Genomic DNA, 9,501 nt, shown 5'->3' with positions numbered 1-9,501 from the left:
TGGTACCCTCAACAGTACTAGAGAAGTTAGGGAGAGTGGAGGTTTGGAGGATGCTGGTACCCTCAACAGTACTAGAGAAGTTAGGGAGAGTGGAGGTTTGGAGGGGGAGTGAAGATAATAAAATTCAGTTTGGGACATGGCAAGTTGAAGATGTCTGTGAAACATCTATTTCAACATGTCCAGTAGGCAGTTGGAGATGTGAGACTGGAGGTCAGCAGAGAGGTTAGGGATAGATAAGTAGATTTGAGAATCCAGCATGGAGATGATGATTGAATCCATGGGAGGTAATGAGATGACCAAGTGAAATAGTGTAAAGGGAGAAAATAAGAGGCCCCAAGACAGAGCCCTTTGGGATACCCACAGTTAGTGAACATGACCTAGATGAAGATCCAGCAAAAGAGACTAAGAACCAGGAGAAATCAATGTCACAAAAGCCCAGAGAGAAAAAAGTATCAAAGAGACAGGGTGATCTACAGTGTTAAAAGGCTATAGAGAGGTCGAGAAGGATGAAGATTGAGAAAAGACCATTAGATTTCATAATTAAGAGATTGTCTTCACATGCATACTGAATTATGCCCCATGCAAAAAGAAATTAATCCGAAAGCCAGAAGGGTCCAAGATTTCTAAGTGCTGACTTGCTCCTGAGGGACACAAATAACAGCACAAATAACAGTTGTGTGACTAATTTCTTTTTGTAAACCTGCAGGTAAAGAAGAAGGAAAAGCAATTACTGCTTGCCTAAGAAAAAGATTTAATTGGTTGCTTCTAATAACATCAGTTCAGTACTCACCTGTTGTGATATTCTTAATAATTGTAATTAGTAATAATTGAGCCAACAGTACCTAAACCTGTGGGTTGAATAGACCTTATTCATTGGAGAACAGCCTGGTACTAGATTTGAAATTAGAGGACATAGATTTGAATTCTGGTCTTGCCCATTAATACTTATGTGACCTTTAAGTCCCTTCCCTTCTCTGGGCCACAGTTTCTCCATCTTTAAAATGGACAGTTTGAATTAGATGATTCCCACCTCTAATTCCTATCATCCTATTTTCTTCCTAACTTTGAACCTATTGCTTAATCTGGGTCCAGGTCAGAAAGGATCAAGAAGATAGATAATCTTTATCTCCTACTGTATCTGTATGTGTAAAGCCACCTATCTGTGGCTGGTTGGTTAGCACACAATGCGAATGAGGCTGTGGATGGAGGTTCCATTTCCACAGGGGCCAGCTAGTTTTGTTCTGCTCACCCAGCACATAGTAGGTCCCTAAGCCTGTCCAGCTGTCTCACCAGTGTGTGCCCTGGATTACAAGGGAGCCAGAGAGTGATGGAGATTCTGGATACTACCTATATCCTCCCAGCTAGACAAGCAAATCCACATGCATGCAGTGCACCCAATCATTGCTCAGTAGACATTTGCTCTCCCACCAACAGCAGCATCTTTTTTTTTCCCCAATTAATCAGTAGTGATAACTTCCTTCTTACAAATTTGAAGTATTTCCTTGTAAGATAAGGAAGGGAAAGTACTATTATCCCATTTAACACAGCATGCCACCAAGGAATAATAGAGATTTGCCCAACATTATCCTGCCAGTAAGCAGCAGAGCCAGAACCAGAAGTTATGTCTGTGAGTATCTTGCTCAGAAGATGATGGAGGGAGTAGTATTGCATACTTTGTGTGCCCAGCTCCCTTCCTGAGTTGGGTGATCATTTGGAATTTAAAAGCCAGATTCACCCGGAAGTGATAAAAGAGACCAGTGAGGCTAATGATGACTAATGCAGCCCATTCTGAAAATAAGAAACCCAATCTCACCAAAGATGGGCAACCTTGGACCTATTCCAGAACTACAAGGGCTTCTTGGACAAAACTTTCAAGAGTCTTAGCTAGACAAATAGAAACATGTCTGCCTGAAGCACATGGACCTTTCCACAGTTTCAAAAAGGTGACTGTTGCATCAGTTTGCTTTTTGCTCTTTTCTTCCCACATTTCTTGGGGGGTGGGGGGAGGTGGGGGTTGGGAAGTGGTCTCAGCCATTCAAAGCAAGCTGACTTTTGACAAGCAATTACCAGGGCACATGGGAAAATCCTCACCCCACCCTCAGATGAGTGGCCTCATTTTGTTTTTCTAGAAATATCCTTAGCCATGAGGAAAATATTTCTGCCTCTAAAGATAACTGCATTTTCATTAGCCCTGCCCTTCTCAGAGTATTCAAGTGCTGTTGCCTAATGCTCTCAGCTGCTTTTAGTGTTAGCCACTTGGTAGGTGTGATTTATGTGAGCTACCCACCAGGGAAATGGATTAAATCAGCCAGCTCATTTAAGGAAAAAAGAATGAGTTTTGATTGGGTTTGAATATGACCATTTACGCATTTGCATTTAAGGACTTGGAAATGTGTTTCTTCTGTAACCCTAGGAAGTGTTTTTGTAATGCTGGACTGGAATAGATAAGAAATATCAGAAACCACCATATGTGGTACATGAGCCCATTGGACATCTGGAAAGGGACTGCCTTAAATGTGCCTAAAATTATGAAGGAAAGGATTGATCATCCAGAAATGAATAATAAAGTAGTTATTGCCTTCATGAGGCATTTGAGGAGGCAGATTTATTCTTCCAGGTCAGGAAGGTACCACCAACATCCCTGAAAATGACCAAACAAAATTCTCATGCTCTGAAAGAGTTAATTGATAAAGCACAGCACCCCATCCTGTTATCTGGAATTGTAGGATATTTATCTGTTACACAAGTATCTCAGAACATTCTCTAAAATCCTCCCAACAGATCTACGAAGTAGGTCACAAATATATTATCAACAACCTCAGTGAAAACAAACCTTAGGAGTCATTTAGCTCACTTTCTACCCAGTGTAAGAATCCCATGCCTGACACATGGTCATCCAGTGTCAGGCTTCCATTTTTATTCTCCAAACAAGATCCCTTTGCCTCTGGTCTCTGGCACTTATCATCTAACTGTCAAATGAGTCTAGCCAAGATATTTGGCTTGATTGGGAATGGACAAGGTAACAGGCAAAGTGCTAAGTGCTTGTAAGAGATGTCTCAGGCCTGGGAGAGTATTGGAGAATGAGGGCTGCTCAGATACAGTCCAGAGTCACTCATTGATGTGCTGGCACACTGAGCTTTCTCCAGCAAGTAGGCTACTGGCCCCGTTGTGATACTTGCCAGGCCCTATAGGAGGGGATAGAGACCCTTTAGAGGCACCAGACTTCCTTCCCTATGAGATGCTTCAGTTCTGCAAGAAGACTAGATAATCCAGGGTAGATCTGAGTCCCATTCTCAGAGATTAAGCATCATTCTTCTCAATCCACTCATCCCCCATACACACAAATACACAAACACAAGTTGATGATCCAACCAACATAAACCATTTATGGGTTTGTGTAGGAGTAGGAAAATACTCTTCCTACAAAGCTGGAAATGACAGATGCAGAGCCAGTCTGAGAGAAAATGACACAATCAAACAAGTACCAAGTATGGATTGAGTCCTTGCTACGGTGGGGGAGATTCAGAGGCAAATGGTACACTGGGTTGTGTAGTATTGATCAGGAGAGCTTTAGGAGTTCTGAGGTGCTGGGATAGAACTCAGAACATTCTGTTGACAAGCTGTGTGACTTTATGCAGGTTCCTTCCCCTCTCTGAGCCTCTTTGCTCACTTGTAGAGTGAGGCGGTGCAGTGAATAGAGTGCCAGGCCTGGAGTTAGGAAGACCTGAGTTCAAATTCAGCCTCAGATACTTACTTGCTAGCTGTGTGACCCTGGGCAAGTCGCTTAATCCTATTTGCCTGAGCTTCCTCATTTGTAAAATGAGCTGGAGAGGGAAATGACAAAGCACTTCAGTGTCTTTGCCAAGAAAACCCCAAACAGGGTCACAAAGAATCAGAAAAGACTGAACAACAACAAAAAGTGAGGGGAAGCCTCCAATATGCTCTCCCTTTCGAGGTTGTTGTAAGGAAAGTGCTTTATAAATGTCACAGTGCTAAAGAAATGAGGATCCTTAATCTCCCCGGGGCTTTGCACGGAGACAGAGTCTCTTAACAGGATCAGAGGAAATCATTATCGAGGTATTTAATGACCGAGGAGGAGACAGTACTCGGACTGAGATGTGCCCTCCTGCCTTTCTTTGCTGCCCCTCTCCAGTCCAGCAAGCCTCCTGGGAGGCTCCTACTGCAGTACCCCCCAGAACTGGTCTCCCTCAGCAATATCCAATGACCCTTCACCAACTCCTTCCCCCCATCAAAATTACTTTGTTCTGTTCCCCAGTTTTTCAGGGCCTTATCTTCCAATGTGGTATAGTAGAAAGACTAACTTCAGTTTTCCTTTTTACTACTTGTGTGACCACGGGCCTCTCTGGTCTCAGTTTCCCCAAGTATAAAATAAGAGGGTTGGATGCGATGACCGCTAAGGTTTCTTCCAACTTTAAACCCATAATCCTGTAATCATAGGCTGTTATGGAGGGAATTCTTGTCCAAGCACATATTGGTGTGTAATAGGTGGCCTCCTAGGGCCCTCCCAGCTCTCAAGCTTAAATAAGCTCAAGGTAAGGCAGGTAAAGTCAGACTCTGTAACTACATGTGGTAGAAATGAAGTGGAGAGAATAGCCCAGGGGCAAGCTAGCAGCAGAAGGCAGAAGAGAATGAATCCTATTTCCTCACCCTCAATCCACTGCTCTAAGTGCTCAGACTTAGCCAGAGCTGCCAGTTGAGGACAAAACAGCCAAACCTGCCCCCTTGCTGCTAAGCTCCCTGCTGCTCCAGTCCTTGCTTTTCAATGAGTTACCCTTCAAAGGCTACTTAGGCCCATGTAATCAACAAAAGCAAATGGATGTCACTTCCCTAGCCTAGAGCCTAATTTTCTTTACCAAAGATTTTAATCAGAAATACAATGTAGTAAATTACATCTTCTCTTCCAGCAATTTAATTTTCAGCCTGTTTTTTTTTTTGAAACTAAGTTCCGTGCTTGAGGTTAATGCTATTGCCTGAGGTGTCAAATGATTATTGGAAATTTGACAAAGAAGACAAAAGACAGCAAATAAGAAAAAGAGAAAAAAGGAACCAAACCATGATTGAAGGCTGGAGATAATCTGTAAATGCAGTGAGAAGAGCGAGTCTAGAATGAATGAGACCCTAGGAATCAGCGTTAACAAGCAGCTTGTTAGTTACACCAGACCCCAACTCAGTAAAATGTATACTTCCTCAAGAGGCTTTCCCAAAGTCTCTTGTGCTGTAGGCCAGACCTCCAAACAGCTAGAGGACTCAGCTTTGAATTGTAGGGACAGAAGATGAAATTCTCCTGCACTGGTTACTTTAACATAGTGACAATTTGGCAGTATGACATTGGACACTTCTATCTAAGTTCAGATGGTCTTCCCATGGCCTGTATTAATAGGGTGGAGTTCACATTTGGCCAAAAGGCTCAATTCAAAAATTGCTGCAGCTGTCAAAACCAGTGCAGGAGGATATCTGTGAATGGGAAGAAAATAGACAATCCCCATGTTGTATGTGGTCTTATTATATAAGTACATGCTTATTGTATTGAGCATATTGGGAACTCACCAAGGAAATCTACAACTTAATATTTGGTATCAATTTCCATTCTTTAATGGACACTAGATTGTCAAATGCTTGGACACACAGGGCCAGGTTTGTGGTCAAACAGAGTGGAGCAACTGCTTATGTTCTCTAATTTGAAGGCTCTTGGTAGGTCCTCTAACCAAGCACATGCTGCCTTAAAGTTTCAGTATCATTCCATTCTTCCTTAAGAGTCTAAAGTGTGCTTTAAATGTGTGAAGACATTATGTTTACCTGAATAATCTAGAGACCCTGGTGAGAAACAGAGAGATAGCAGCCTACTGCTTTTAGGTAGGGGAGAAAATAACAGTTCATGAGATGGCAGCTGAACCTGAAAGCACCATCTCATCTAGAGAGTTAGATGCCACAGGGGACAGAGCCCTGAGCTAGGGAGTCAAGGAAAACTGAGTTCAATTCCTGGTTCACACACTTGCTAGATATGTGACCCTGGGCCTGTCATTTGTCCTCACTCACCTTCAGCTTCATTATTTATTTTTTTAAAAAGAGGGAGGGTGAATATAAAAGCACCTACCTCAAAGGGTTGTTGTGAGCATCAAACAAGACGTTAAGTGCTTTGTGAACCTTAAATTACTGTAAGTGTTAGCTATTATTATCCCAGCACTTGCTAAGAAGATGTAGCAAAAATCACTGAGGAGGATAACCTGGGGACACAGGTCATCTTAAGGGCCTTCCTTTGAAAATGGAGAATTTGCTTGGTAAGTGGATTTATCAGCCCTATCTGAGATGTGGTATCAATCAATAGTGTTGCAAATGAAAAATAGTGTTTTAATGCCTTTACTAAATTTATGAAATATATATTGACTCTGGACGACTGATATTGGTCAAAAATTATGAGAAGTGCTGGTAATCCAGGGACAAAGAGTGCTAAGCGTTCTTCTTGTGAGAAATGGATGACATTGAGTGTGTAAATAATGAGGACAAATGCAGCTAGATCTAGAGAAGCTTAAAACATTTCAAGTCTAATACATTACAAAGACAGTTCAATGCTGATAAATGTAAAATAATGAGTTTTATGAGGCTTTATCACATACTGTAAGTCAGTGGAGCTCCTAAAATATAACGAATAAAAAAAGTTGAGTTGAAAGACCAGTATGCATGCATTATTGATGAATGATGAGGGAACTGAATGAGAAGAACAGGTAGACAGTGTCTTGAATAATGATGACTTTGATGAGTCGTTATCACCCAAATCTGTGCACTTCATAAAAGAGAAGGAATAATAAAGAGCAGGAGAGTCACAAGGCAGGCCTCTGATAAAAGGGAAAGAGGAGGAACCAAGAGAGAGACACAGCAGAAAAGCCCAAACACTGACGACTGTGATAGCCTTGTTTGCCTCACAAAATGAAGGTGTGTTTCTTTTGCAAACAATGAGAAAATATTGTCAACTAGTGTTCATGAAATAACCCAGATGACTGAGCTCGATACATATGGTACAAAGAGACCGTGTCAGGATGACCGTGCAAAAATGTCATGAGAGTGGAGAATCTAAACAATCTTACTGAAAGAAAATGGAAAACCCTCTGTTCTTCCCTCCCCCCTCCCTTGGAGTTGCAAAGTCTCCTTGTCAACTAGAGATGCTTTGACACGTTGGGAACTCACCAAGGAAATTCAGGAACATCGGAGTCTCAGGAAATCACATCAAACCCTTTTTCAAATCCTTTGACTTCACTAACCCAGCAGCTTCTCAGCCCCACTGGCTCCTGTGGTATGAAACCCCTGGGTTGTACGGTAGCTTTTATCAGCACGTTGTATTTTCTTTTTACCAAGTTCATCAAAATGCTTCTTTTAGACAATTCTCTGAAACCTACTTTCAGAAAAAGAACCTGACAAAGGCTCTAGGCCAAGGTCTTTTCTATTACTCATGTACACAAGGGAAGGATCAGACTACCTATACGCAAGAACTTCTCACAGTCATGTTCACACACACACACACACACACACACACACACACACACACACGTAGGTTTCTAGTCTTGCAGCTGGGCTGAGAACACAAGTAGTAGTACAGAGGTGAAATATGAATGGCTTGTTCCTGTCATAGAATGTAGGGTAATAAGATGTTAGTACTAGGAAGTACAATGTCCAGAGATTGAGGAAGGTGTAGTCAATGGAACACAGTGACTGAGTTGAGACTGGAATGTTCAAGAAACAAGTACTGCTAGTTGATCCATTTCTTTCTATTGTCCTGACAGAGTTGTCACACACAAAAACTCATTTCCCATGCAGTCTCTTCATGTTAGCAATGCCTAGTCTACCCGCAAGCCTTTGTATTGATAGCAAGCTCTCTAGAAGCACAACAAAATTAGACAAGCTTAGAGTCCTGATTCCTGATTCCACGAAGCTTTTCCTGCTCCCCTCAGTTTCTAGTGCCTCCCCTTCCTTAATTAGCAGATTTCTATTTTGTATCCACCTATATACCTAAGCTTAGAAACAGACTCCTCAAGGGAAGGCACTATTGGGCTTCTGTCTTTGTATCTATCCCCAGCACTCAACAATGCCGGGAATGTAGCAGGTGCTTAATAAAATCTTGTTGGCTGATTGATGGACTCTTGTTAGGTATAATACAATGGTGTTGGAGTAACTCGGTGCCCTGGAGGAAATATTTGATGAGATACTATGGGGAAAAGTGAAATGAATAAGCAGATGATAAGTGTCACAGACCTAACTTAAGGGAGGGAGGAGGTAGAAACATGGCGATACTGTATAGTGATACTAGCTTCCCTTTCTGTAACATTTGCAAGTTCATACTTTGTTGGTGTTTTTGAAAAAAGATGTTCATAAATTCAGGGCAGATTCTATTTTAACAACTCCAGGGAGCTGACCAATTTCTTTGCTTGTCCTGGGATATGATTATATGAAATCTTACGAGTACTGAGCACTTTTTGTTAATTTCAACCATCTGATTCCATGGCTATTTCAGGTAAAGCTCTATGCTAGCCACTAAATTGGGCTCTTAGTATGCATGAGACGTGGCTCTTGCACTCACAGAGCTTAGGGTCTGGTAGTATAGGGAGAAAAGATAGGATCATTAAACAGTATACTACAAAGAGTGCAGAATGTGTGTGAGGTTTAAGCGAAGTGCAGGGAGAGTTCACAGGAAGCAGAAATCTCTTCTGACTGGGAAAAATTTTGGAGAAGGTAGCGTTTGAGGATGCACAGGTTTTCAACTGGCAGAGATATAGGGAGAGGACATTTAGGGGCCCCGTAGTGTGAGTGAAGTATAGAATATATTTGGAACATGGGGTATATGAAAGGAAACAGTGTCAGATAAGTCTAGAAAGGTAGAAAGAAAAGAGAGTATGAAAGGCCCTGAATGCTAGGATAAAGAGTTTTTGTTTTGTGGTAGGCTTTTCAGTCGTTTTTCAGTCATGTATGACTCTTCATGACCCCATTTGGAGTTTTCTTGGCAAAGACACTGGAGTAGTTTGCCATTTCCTTCTCTAGCTCATTTTACAAATGAGGAAACTGAGGCAAACAGGGTTACGTGATTTGCCCAGGGTCACATAGCTTGTAAGTGTCTGAGGCCAGATTTGAACTCCGAAATGAGTCTTCCTGCCTCTAGGCCTAATGTTCTATCCACTCTGCCACCTAGCCATTAAAGGATTTTGAGCAAGATGGTATACATTAGAAAGCTATCTATTAGGAAGATTAATCTGATAGGACGGATGGGAGTGCTGAAGAAAGGGATATTGTAATGAGTTGTGACCCTTCTGAGCTTAAGTCAACCATTTATTTAACTTTGGATGCCCTGCCTTCTCTTTTTGCTCCTGTTGCTTTCTATAAAAAATTTGTATCTAAAACCATAGGATGAAATAGTAATCCACAACGTTTCATATCAATTTTTCAAGAAAAAGAAAATGTGACAGCAACAAATGTTCCCATGTCATAAAGTAACCA

The 9,501-nt window shown here is 41.7% G+C and overlaps 1 protein-coding gene across 1 annotated transcript in view; it reads left to right on the top strand.

Moving 5' to 3' along the window:
- The window catches only part of TENM1 (teneurin transmembrane protein 1), a 540,368-nt gene that overhangs the window by 405,317 nt on the left and 125,550 nt on the right, over positions 1–9,501 (top strand). The window lies entirely within an intron of this gene.

This window comes from Vombatus ursinus, unplaced genomic scaffold (genome assembly GCF_900497805.2).
Source record: "Vombatus ursinus unplaced genomic scaffold, bare-nosed wombat genome assembly UNPS02004596.1, whole genome shotgun sequence".
NCBI classification, from domain to species: domain Eukaryota; kingdom Metazoa; phylum Chordata; class Mammalia; order Diprotodontia; family Vombatidae; genus Vombatus; species Vombatus ursinus.
This window is presented reverse-complemented; position numbering and strand designations above follow the sequence as displayed.